Consider the following 13,121-nt stretch of genomic DNA (forward strand, 5'->3'; position numbering starts at 1 on the left):
AAATGAACTCATGGTACTTGATCCTGAAAGATAGATGAAATCCAGAAATAATCAGTAAACCCCATTCACCAGAATCATTAACATAAGAAAACTACTTCCCCACTACTTACCTTTCCTGTATTGTTTTTGTTTGGTTGGTTGGTTGATGTTGTTGTTGGTGGTGGTGGTGGTAGTGGTGGTGGTTGTCATGGTGGTGGTGGTGGTGGTAGTGGTTTTGCCCATTGGTAGAAGTGGTCAACAAAATGACCAAAGGTGTAAAATACAGAGAAAAAAGTGGAGGCATTAGCTACCTGGGAATGGAACTTTTATTTATGCAACAATTAGAATTGCCCAAGTTAAACTTTCCTAAAACAAGTTGATTTTCCAGCAGACATCCTCACCAAATAAATCTCTGCTAGAAAGGTGTTCTTAAGAAGATACACTTTATTCCAAATGTAGACTTGTTAGGTTGAACACTTAAAGAAAAATGTAAATAGCTTTCTATATTTATTGACGAATATCCTTTTCAGAAGTCGTATTTCAGTACAGAATTTTAGTTTTCCTATGGTCCTGCCATTTCTTGTGGTCTGAGTTTAGGAAAAACAAAAAGTAAAAAGGATAATAACATATTCAAATGAAGCCTTTCAATTAATTTCAAATGGTCATATACAAAGTCTTTGAGGTCTTATATTGTTTTTCGTATTTTAAGATGACTTACAATGCATTCATTTTTTCATGTAGTAGAGCTTTACTTCCATCTTCTTCTTGAGCTTGTTGTCATTGATGACATACACTGTTATAGGTGATGCTTCGTGGGCCAGGAAGTTGTCATACTCTGTAGGCTGCAGGTGCAGCTTCAAGTCCTCTAGCGTCCTAGGCACCAGGTTGAGGTAGTCCGCCTTACTGAGCATCCCAGCCATCAAGCCACACACTAATCCCTTCAAGTAACCATTTTCCATGTTAAAATATAGCTCCCAGAAAAACAACTTGGCGGTGGAGGGAGCAGTGGTCCTGGACTTCATTACATAGAGCTACATGATTGACAACATGATCCTGCTCATCACAGGCAAATTGCACTGCTGTTCAATCGCTGATCTTGTGCTCAAGTGCCACCCTCTAGGCAGTTTTGAGAGGACGAAGGTCATGAACATCACACAGACACCTACAAAGTACTACAGGACCATTCTGGTGGACACACCCCTGGTGTCTTTTTTTTTTTCCAGGACTGCATCTCAAAGCAGGACCTTGATGAGCTGAACATCGAGATAATCCAAAAGTATGCTTTACAAAGCCTATCTGGAGTCCTTCTACAAATTCTGCACTTTATTAGGGAGGACCGGAGTTAATGCCAGGTGTTCTGTCTTAAGAGTTTGAAGCAGACTGCTACACCTTCATTATCACCACAGAACTGTTCAAGAAGGACTATGCCCACCTCTTTCCACACCGTGGCTGACTCAATCCTGAGGGCTTGGCTCAGCTGGCTTGGGCTGATTTCCATGAACAGGTCAAGAATGTAGCTGATTCCTACCCAGAATACAAACTGCTTTTTGAGGGTGCAGGTAACAAGACCCTGGGTTAGGGAAAAAAGCACTCACAAGCTCTCTTGATGGTTTCCTTTTTTATTTTTTCTCTCTCTTTATTCTCTTTTATCTCATGTTGTTTTGCAGCTTTTCTACCCCAACAGAACCTTGCAGGCAGGTACAAGAGTCGAAACAGTTGCATTCCATTTCTCAAGTGAATGATTATAGGTTAAAACATGTTTTCCATCTCCCTCACCTGATTAAACATTTTATGTATTACAGGTGGAAAACAAATCATCCCAAGAACCCACATCCATTCATACCCAAGCAATTTGTTATAGGTTAACCATGTGGCAATCAAGGTGTTTTTGTTAGGTCTTTTACTGGCAGGCTGCCTTTTTCAGTTACAAAGAAAGGGCCAATTACTTTATTACTTATCTTGAAAGGTAATTTTGTAAAGAATCTTAAAGGAATCACAAACCTAAATTTTTATTATGAAAAGGAATCAGTCGGCTCTACTTAAATCCTTAGGTTACATATCCTTTCGTTAATAGTTTTTTTTCACATCAATAGATTGAGAATGTAAATTGTTATAAGGAATTAATTATCACAATTGGTCATCAACCAAACCTAGCAAGGAGAGCACGGCAGCCAGTAATAATTGGGCTGCTTTGTTCTTGTTCCCTGATCTTAAAGAGTTCCTCATTCAGTGATGTGCTTTTCTAAAACTTTAGGTTGTGTTCTTGGGTTTCTCACCTCAAAATTATTTACCGAAGCATCTTAGTCTAATTTTGTTACTTTCAAAGCTTTGTGTCCACTGTGATGCACACTGAGACCTGTGAGCACATCTCCTGACATTAAGGTTCAAAGAATTTAAACTAGCTGGGCTATTGGGACTCAACTGTTAGTCATTATCTTGAACTACAATCCCCGAAGCTCCCTAGGTGAGACTCACAGATCCTGGCTGTGAAATATGCCTTTGTATTTATTTTTATTCATCAAAACTCTGAATAAGCTATTATTACTATTATTAAGTCAGACAGTACGGCTTAGGGAGGGGTCTTCTCAACAATCCACAAGTAAAAATGCCCAGTCTATCACAGGCAGTGGTATCCCCACATCTACTCACGCCATGCTAGATACCAGAGAAAGGGAGCCCCAGCAAACATGGAAAGGCACAGCAGAAGCAAAGGGCATTTCGGGGTATAAAGTCCGGTGGCCTTGCCTAAATGAGATTGACCCATCCGAGGATTCCCTTCTGCTGGGCTGACACCTGAACTTCAATTGCAACTCGCTGCACCTCTGGCATGGACTGCAGCACTTTTGTGTGGATTGCTAAATGCTTTGGCCAGTGCTCCATCATGCTAAGGTGGAGAACTATATCCCCATCTTCTAGCGCACTGACCTAATGTTAGTACAATGTTGGTACAACGTTGTCTTTGTGTGCTGTGGTGAAGCCCGTGGCTCACTTGTCTGACCTGGTGAGGTGTGGCACATTGTCCTGGGGTTGCCCAGCTCCCATGACTCTCTCTGAAACTTCTCTTAGGCCTAAAAAGAAATTAGGGACCTCTCCCCTGATGAGGAATTGTCAAAGATCCCCTCCAGAGCAAAGGGCCCCCCGCCCTGTTTACAGCCACTGACATGTTTAAGAAATGTGTCACTTTCATGTTTCTTCCTAACCTGAGAACCCCTGGGGTAGTGTGAACCTTCTTTCCCTTCTGTGGGTCATCCCCAAAGCCATGGCCCATGGGAAGATTAGAGTGTTTGTCCTTGGAACATGCAGAAGTAGCTTTGCAGCCTCTTCCTCAGCTCTACCCCTCTGTGAAAATAAAATTCCCCTCTTTAAAAGGCCCAAAACAAAACAAAAAATGCATTAATTTACTCTATAGCTCAGAACAGAACTTGTTTGTGTGGTCTCTGCATATCTCTTTATAATCATTCTAATTTAATGTTTTAAATTGTAATTAGTAGTCTAAGAAGTGATGGTTAACATTTGACTCTTAAAAATATTTGTGCAAATTAAGTGTCATGCTAATTTTATTGACTAGATACAACATGAATATGGTAGAGATTTCCAATAAAATTCTTCCTGATTAACTATGAACTGTTTTCATACTCTAGTAATTGGGGCTTCCGTGAAGGAGTTTTCAGTAATGTCTCTCACTCAGTAAATACCATGGAGGAAAAATTGTAAAGATAAACCCAAGAAATGTCTGTGACTACCAAGAAGCTGAAGACACAAGGTCTTGGTCCTACACACACCTTGACTTTGGATTTCTACCCTCCAGAATTTTGACAGACTAGAGGGCCAGAGAGATTGAGTAACAAGCCCAGAGCTAGCAAACTCACACTGAGCAGATGCAGGACCTGCCCTGCCCAATGGACCTTGAGTTCTATAGGAGTCACAGAATGGTTTTTAGCGCCTCAATTCAGATTGCAGAGCTGAAGAATCCAGGAAGAATGAGAAGCCTTGGCCTAACAGGTCCTAGTTTCTGAAGAAGTGATGAGTATGAGAAGAAACCACTGGAGGATTCATTTGTTCAGATGGCAGCAAACCGCAACGCTAATTAGGTTCCATAATTACTAGGATATGAGACCATCAGTTGGAATGAGTGATCTAATATGTTCTCTTGGGCTTTATTTCATTGACTATTTTGGAGCAATTACTAGCTTATACAGTTCAGCTGTCCTGTGACAATAAGGCTAAAAGTAACCCGAACAGCACCCCGAGCTTGCACATGCAGCTTCATGTCTGTTTTCCCCTCCTTTACTAAGGCCGTGCGAGAACTGCTACCCCATATCTGAGGAAATGGGGCTTTTTCCTATTGTAGTTTCGATCTGTCACTGTTTTGAAACACTGCCTCACTGTATGACTCACGGTGACTTGAGACTTGCCACGTAGAGTGCCCTCAAGCTCACAGTCCTCCTGCCTCATTCACAGAAACTTTGCATTATAGTTATGCTGCCGCATCAGACAGCACAGGCTCTTTATATCAGATCCAAGAGTGACAATGAAAATTCATCACACTATATTTGAAGAGGATAAGAAATCCGTAAGATTTACACTGACAGTTAACCTAATGAATCCCATTTGTTATCATCTGTGATCAAATTTGAAAAGAGGTAACCATGTGTGATGCTTAGTATTGAGAGTCAACTTGAGAGTATTGAGAGTCTAGATCTAGAAAGGATCTAGAATCACCTAGGAGATAAGTCTTTGGGCATGTGAGGGAGTTAAGTATTGTAGAATAATCTTTTTGTACACTGGGAAGATGTATCTCTGCCTAAGGCACCTTCTGATTGATTTAATAAAGAGCTGAATGGTCAATAGATAGGCAGAAGAGAATAGGTAGGACTTCTGGGGAGAGAGAGGAACTCTGGGAAGAAAAGAGGTGGGATTTCCACAGTCAGACTTGGAGGGAGTCAGACACACAGAATGGAGGAGAGAGGTAAAGAGCCACGTGGCAGAACATAGATCAATATAAATGGGTGAAATTTAGTTCTAGGAGCTCATCGGGAACAAGCCTAAGCAGAGGCCAAGCTTTCATAACTAATAAGAAGTCTCCATGACATTATTTGGGAACTGGCAGCATAAGAAAGACCCGCTACAGTTAAGATACAGTTAATTAAAAAGTGCTACTATCAATGTGCATTGCAGCATTCTCTGGGCTAAGGTCCCCATTTGAATAAAAAAAAAAGAAAGAAAGAAAACAAGCTAAGCACCAGTATTCATGTCTCTCTCCTTACTGAATACAGAAGCACAAGACCAGCTGTGCCATGATCCTGCTGATAGGTCATCCTGATAGGAATGACAATATTTAAAGAGACCATTGTGCCCCAACCTTTGATTATATGATTATTGAAACAATGGACCCAAAGAAACCGGAATTTCCTCCAAGAATTTTATGTTGGGAGAAAGAAATATCTGAGGCCCTGGGGTCAGCGAGAGGTTGAATTTGTCTCCTGGAAAAAGGTTTATAGTTTGTCAGATGACCTTTGAGGAGAAAGGTTCCTTTGTTCTTTATGTGGCCATGTTGAATAATCTTTTTCTGATTTTCACTATTGTGTTTTTCATTGACTTAATGAGGACAGGTATATGGTTATTCCTTGCTCTACTGTCCTTTCTCTCTTATCGAATTAGAATCTTTACTCTGTGACTTGTTTTTGATACTTATAAGGGCTAACAGTTGATAGATTTCTGAAGTCTTAGAAGTTTGTTCCTTTTGAACAATGTTGGAACTGTAAAAGACTACGGGGACTTTTGAATTTAGGCAATGTGATTGTTGTTTTGTTTTTTGTTTGCTTGCTTTTCAAGACAGTGTTTCTCTGTATAATAGTCCTGGATGTTTTGGAACTTGATCTGTAGACCAAGCTGGGTTAAGTCTCAGAGATCCACCTGCTTCTGCCCCCCCCCCCAAGTGCTGGGTGGGATTAAAGGCGTATGCCACCACTGCCTAGTTTAGACAATTGTTTTACAAATGTTGGTCATGAGACTATAGTGACAAGGAGTGGGAATTTATGGCTTAAAAGGGATATGTTTGTATGTCAAGTTGAGAGGGGATAGAGTCATGGTAGTTGATAGTGATTGTCATCTTGACAAGAAATAGAGTCACCTAAGATGCAAGCTTCTGGGCAAGTCTGTGAATGACTGCCTATTCGGAGTTAATTAAGATGAAAAGACCCACTCTAACTCTAGACAATAATTCCATGTACTGGGGTCTTGGATTGGAGAAACTGACTTGAATGCTAACATTCATCTTTCTCTGCCTCCTAAATGTGACTACTATGTGACCAGTTGCCTTGTGCTCCTACTGCAATGCCATCGTGCCCCAGTAGACTGTGCCCTTAAACTGAGTCGAAAGAAATCCTTCCCCAAATTGTTTTATCAGCTATTTTGTCATGACAACAAGAAAATTAACAAAACTAGCTTGGGTCACTAGGCCTGTGTCACTTGTTTCCTGGAGTCAGGAAGCAGTTTCTCTGTAGGTGTAAACTGATCAGGAGCCAAGGAAATAAGGTTATGAAAAAAATCGAATTATCAAAAATATAAGCCAAGCATGTTGTCTCATGACTGTAAATCCCAACATGGAGGCAGAAAGGTTGCCACAGAATCAATGCCCGCATGAGATACATAGTTCCAGGAAGGATGCAATAAATACTAAGATCATGCAGAAAAGAAAAAGAAACTGAAAAGAAATTTAAGAAGAAACAAAGAAAATGTGATATAATTGCCTTCAGCAATACTATGTACATCAGCAATAACCGACACCATGCAAATTATATCCTATGTTTGTTTGTTTTGAGGCAGGGTCTCCCTATGTAGACCTGGCCTGGAACTTTCTATATATATATATCAGTTTGGTAGGAATCCTCCTGCCTCTCTGAGTCCTGGAATCATAGGTGTGCAACATCTTGGTATGTTTTATTTGATATTTGGAAGCAAACTCAGGGTTTCATTTATGATAGGTAAACACTCTATGAACTGAGCCACAAATTACATCTGGAAATATAAAAACTGATAAGGAAATGGTCCTTAAAAATTTTATACTCTAGCCCCTTTCCTACTTGTAGATTGGCAGTGATGCTTTTTCTTAACTTTTAAAGGTATCATATAAAATAATGGGTTTGTGAGATTTTCATTCATATCATTATATTTGTCTTTATCCATCCCCTTCCCTCTGTGGACTCCCCAACTTCCTTCCCAATTATAGTTCTCAGTTCTTCCCTTGTCAATTTTAGCATTTTAATATTTTTAAAATCTCAGTTTACTTGCTGAATTGTTATTTTGTTTTGCTAACTTATCCATATTGATGATTTCTCATTTTTTCTGCACTTTTCTTTTATGTTTCTAACCTTCCCCTTAAGGTTCTGAATTGAGTTCATCTGCTCTTTCTTTAAAGTCAGTAATGATTTTGACTAGTAAGCTTTTGAAATATTTCACAGCATTATATATATTTCAGAATTTTTCATTTTAGCAACTGAGGGGTTCTGGTCTTAAAGGAGAGTCATATTACCTTACTTTTTCATTTTCTTGGGTGACAATTTGCACCTCTGTTTGTTTAGACATCTCTTCTTATATTGTTTATGTTTGTTGGTATTGAGCATCCTACACTTGGGGGCTCAGTTTCCAGTACCACCCTGAGAGGAGAAACTTCTGTAATAGCAACATCAAACATGAAATTTGTAGAAATACACTTACATTGATTAAATCACACCAATATAATACCTAAGACCATAAACCATAAATTGTGAAACTAATTCAAAGTGAGCTAAAATTTGTTTAGTATAAAATAATGGAAGAAAGATAAGGGTAAACAAGTGAATGGAAAAAGAAGACAGAAGAAGAATATTTGGGGAAGGAAGAAAAAAGAACAAAAAGTTAGAAAACAGAAAAAGAGTTTTCCATTAAGAAGAAAAATTGCAAAAAAAATAAGCAAATGTAAGAAGGAAATAGAAAAATTAAAATGTGAGGATTTTTTGGTCTTTTCATTTTCTATTTTATGTGTGTGGGGTATGGTGTGTATGCATTTTCATGTGTGCGGGCAGGTGCACATGTCCTCATTTGTGTAGAAGCTCAAGATTGAATGTCCAATGTCTTTCTCAATCACTTTCTACTTTATATATTGACTCAGAGTCTCTCGCTGAATTCAGAGCTCCTTGGATCAGCCAGTTTGGCCAACCAACTTCCTACAGAAAGCCCCAGTTTCTGCCCGCTGCAATTTCAAGTGGGCTGCAACTTCACATGACTTTTTATGTAGGGTCTGGGGATCTGAAGTACAGATTGCTGGGCAGATGCTTTATGAACTGAGCCTTCTCCCCAACCAGCCCCCATGAAGGTGTTCTTAAGTATAAAAAGTAAGAATGTGAATATACTACTAAAAGTGTGTATGGGAGAAAGAAGAGAAAGTGGAAAACTATGGAGAAAAAAGAAGGGAAAAGAAAGAAAATTATGCAATAATGAAAAATGTGTAGAGAAATTAATGACTGTAGGAGGGTGAATAAAATTAAAATACAAATTTTAGTATGATAAAGAAAACATACCTTTAAAGGTGCATTTAAAAAGAAAAATGGTGGAAAGGTAAACGTGAGAAAAAAGAAGAACATGATGACATGTTGGAGAAACTTTTTTTCTGTGTTCCTAGCCAATGGAGCCTGCCTGTAATATGCTGGGCACAATAGTCAACTGACCCTGCGGATCTGTCTTTCCAGTGCTTTATGGTGTTTTGTAAGACTTTATTTCACAAATGTCCATGTCTACTGAGCTATGCTCATTTTGTAAACATCCCTTCTTTGTTTGCCAGGGGCCTCTACTGGTCACAGTTAGCTTTACAGTCTATGGAATGGGCAGGTGATATTACCCTTTGGAGATCACAGAACATACCACCTGGAGTGCTGAATTTTCCAGCTGGGGTGATGTCTTGTAAACCCATGTCTTGTTGAGAAGCAAGCAAAGATCTAAGATCTGTTCAGTTAGGAGAGCTGACTTGACACTTGCAAGAGCTCGTGTGTGTTAATCATCATTCTGAGGTATGCAGTTGTGCAGGTCTAGTAATGTTGGAGGAGGCTGTTCATTTGTCCCTGGCTGCCCAGACCTAAAATAATCACACAAATTTTATTAACTGTAATATTTTTGGTCAATAGCTTAGCCAGATATATGTTTAAGCTATTCAAAGAAAACACAATAATATACATAATCCAGACTCTGTGTATATTCCATCTTTACATGACTTATTTTTTTACTCCTTTAATCTATGACTGTCTGTTCTCTTTTATATTACTTTTACTGTCTTTTTACTCTTTTTCTTCTCTCTCCCAAGCCTATGTACATTTATTCAACATTGACTTATTCAGGGGTCATTTTTATCTGAATCTGTCTTTATTGAGTATCTGTAATAATTTTCTGAGCAGGAACACTTTTTTAAAAATGCTAAGTGGGCATGGCTAGGACCAACTCTGTGGTCCTGCCTATTGGCTCTGCCCAGTTCAACATGGCAGAGGCATGTTCGCTGCCTTTGAGAGTCATGCACACTGCCCCAGTTCCAGGGTCGCAGCAGGTTTGTGTCACTATTAAGCAACTAGTAGCATGCTGTTCACAAACCCCATTTAAGTGCTCAGCCTCCTCAAAGAATGACAGTTTATGCTGCCCAAATCAGGAAGCCGCCAATTCTTACGCTGAGTCAGTAGGCCTTCTGTTAAAGGAGCCACGGAGCTCCTGCTTGCCACCAGCAAACATAACCCATGCTTAACTCTGTTCTTTTGTGTCTAGAATTCCTTTTCAAGCTTTCTCAGGTTTAAAATGGATGTAGTCAGTCCCATGTTGTCATGCCTCCTCTATCTGCTTGGAATTCCCATCTTGCCCTATTCTTCATTGCAATAGGCCCAAAGCAGATTCTTTATTAACCAATGGCATTCACAGCATACAACGGGGAATCTCACTTCATAGTAGGCTGCTGGGGCTTCAGAGTTCTTGGGCTCTACAAGAGATCTACATGTTCTTGAACTCCAGGCTTGGGTTCTTGGTCACCCAAGCCTCAATAGGTTCCATCTCATGGAGAGGGCCTCAAGTCAGTTCAGATATTTGCTTATTACTCCCATAAGCTTTGTGCTACCATTGCACCACTGTATCTTGCAAGCAGGACACCATTGTAATTCCAAGATTTGGTAACTGGATATATACCTTTCTCCTTTGGTAGCATGAAGAGTACCTTATGGTATCAAGAACATTTGCCAACAAGGGTAAAGACTACAGGCAGGCACCACCTCAATTTCTCCATATTCCACATGAGTTGTATAGGCATTATTTTCAGCTTTAAGGCCTTGCCATAAATTTGTAGAGAGCAACCTTTTAGACTTGGCAGAAGCCTGGATTGTTTGGGAAGTTCACATGGGACCTCTTTGGTCCACAACTTGATCAGATGTAACCCATTCCCAGTACCAAAACTTCATATGGTGGTAAGAGATGTGCATTTGGAGCTCTGTCTTCCCTGTTATTTGATGATTTTACTTAGCTCACTCTCATATATGTATATATTTTAGGAAGATTCTACTGTAATAGGTTTCTATACAACTCTTCAAACCCCCCTTAATTTTAGATGTCCCTTTCCATATCCCCTCTTTCCTCCTTGTGCCCACTTGATCCAACTATTCCAGTTCCCACCCTTCATTCATTGGTAACTATCCTATTTCCCTTTCCTAAGGAGATCTGTTTCTCTCTCAGTACCTTATTATTTACCTAAACTCTGTGGTTTTAAGGATTGTAGCTTTCTAATCTTTGACTTAACAGTTAGCATCGACATTTAAGTAAATACATAGAGTATTTGTACTTCTGGGTCTGGGTTTCTTCACTCAGGATTTTTTTTCTATTTACATTCATTAAACTGTGACATTCATTTTTTAAAAGGTTACAGTAAAATTAAATTGTATTTTCTTTATCCATCCATCCATTGACAGACATCTAGATTGTTTCCAATTTCGAACTATTATGAATAAAACAACAATAAGCATCATTAAACAAGTGTCTCTGTGTTAGAATGAAGCATCCTTTTGGTATATGCCTGATTAGTACAACTGGATCTTAATGTCAATCAGTTCTCATCTTCCTGAGGTACTAACATACTGATTTTCATAGTGGTTGTACAAATTGGCACTCTTACCAGCAACAGATGAGTGCTTCCCTCACTCCACATCTTCACCAGCGTGAACTGTCATTTATTTTATTGAACATGGTCATCTGTCAAATGTAAGATGAAATCTCAAAGTAGTTTTGATTAACATTTTCCTGATGACTAAGGATGTCGAACATTATTTAAGTGCTTCTCAGCCATTTGAGTTTCATCTTTTGAGAATTCTCTGTTTAGATCTGTACCTCGTTTTTAAAATTAGGTTATATTTCTCAATATCGAGGTTTATTTGAGTTCTTTATATGTTTTAGATATTAACCCTCTATCAGATGTGTAATTGGTAAAAAAAAAAATTCTTTTCCCATTCTGTAGGTTTCTCCTTTGTCTGAATGACAGTGTCCTTTGCTGTGCAGAGGATTTTCAGTTTCATGAGGTTCCATTTATTAATCATTGATCTTAATGCCCATGTTGTTGGTGTCCAGGAATTTGTTTCCCATGCCATTGTGTTCAAGGCTATTTCTCATTTTGTCTTCTATCATGTCCAGAGTATCTGGTTTCATGTTGAGGTCTTTGATCCATTTGGAATTAGGTTTTTGCAGGGTAATAAGTATGAATCTATTTGGATACTTTTACAGACTGTATTCTTTTATTCATTTTTCCAGTTTGACCAGCACCATTTGTTGAAGATGCTGTCTTTGTCCAGTGTATTTTTGTATTCTTTATCAAAAAATCAAGTGTCTATAGGTGTGTGGAAATATATGTATGTCCAGTACTATTTAACTGGTCAACATGACTATTTTTATACCAGTATCATACTCTTTTTATTACTATAGCTCTGTAGTACAACTTGAATCAGGGACAGTGATATCCCCAGCAATTCTTTTATCATTCAGGATTGTTTTGGTATCCTGTTTTTTTGTTTGTTTGTTTGTTGTGCGTGTGTGTATGTTTCCATATGAAACTGAAAGTTGTCCTTTCAAGATATGTGAAGAATTGTGTTAGAATTTTGATGGCAATTGCTCAGAACCTGTAGATTGCTTTTGGTAGGATGGGCATTTATTTGTACTATGTTAATACTACCAATCCATGAGCATGGGAGATCTTTCCATATTCTGATATCTTCTTCAATTTTGCTCTTCAATATCTTAAAGTTTTTGTCACACAAGTCTTTCACTTGTTTCATTAATGTTACTCCAAGATATTTTATAATATTTGAGGCTATTGTGAAAGATGATGCTTCCTTGATTTCTTTCTCAGTCCATTTTGCCATTTGTATGGAAAGGCTACTGATTTTTGTGATTTAATTTTATATCTAGCTACTTTGCTAAAAGTGTTTTTCAGCTGTAGGAGTTTCCTGGTGTCTTTTCTAGGGTCACTTACATATACTGTCATATTATCTGCAAATAACAGTACTTTGATTTCTTACATTCCAATTTGTACCCCCTTGATCTTCTTCAGTTGTCTTATTGCTCTAGCTAAGACATCAACTATATTAACAGATATGGAGAGAGTGGATAACGTTGACTTGTTCCTGATTTTAGTGAAATTGTTTTGAGTTTCTCTCCATTCAATTTTATGTAGGCTATAGGCTTGCTGTCAACTGCCTTTATTATGTTGAGGTATGTGCCTTGTATTCCTAATCTTTCCAGGACTTTCATCATGAAAGGTGTTGGATTTTGTCAAAGGTGTTTTCTGTATCTAATGAAATGATCATGTTGTTTTCATATTTCAGCCTGTTTATATGGTGGATTACATTTATCAATTATATATGTAGAACCATTTCTATATCTCTGGGATAAAGTATACTTGATCATGATGGATGATCTTTTTGATGTATTCTTGGATTTGGTTTGTAGGTATTTTACTGAGAGAATTTTTGTATCTATATTCATAAGGGAAAATGGTTTGTAATTCTCTTTCATTTTATTTTATTGATTTTTATTGAACTCTACATTTTTCTCTGCTTCACTCCCTGCCTCTCCCCTCCCTTAAAACCCTCCTC

At 38.5% G+C, this 13,121-nt stretch overlaps 1 pseudogene; it reads left to right on the forward strand.

Annotated features, from left to right (window-relative positions):
- Positions 1-936: 936 nt before the first annotated feature.
- Positions 937-1,558, forward strand: LOC101987013 (annotated as a pseudogene).
- Positions 1,559-13,121: the final 11,563 nt, after the last annotated feature.

The sequence above is a fragment of the Microtus ochrogaster genome, unplaced genomic scaffold, assembly GCF_000317375.1.
Source record: "Microtus ochrogaster isolate Prairie Vole_2 unplaced genomic scaffold, MicOch1.0 UNK57, whole genome shotgun sequence".
Lineage (NCBI taxonomy): Eukaryota > Metazoa > Chordata > Mammalia > Rodentia > Cricetidae > Microtus > Microtus ochrogaster.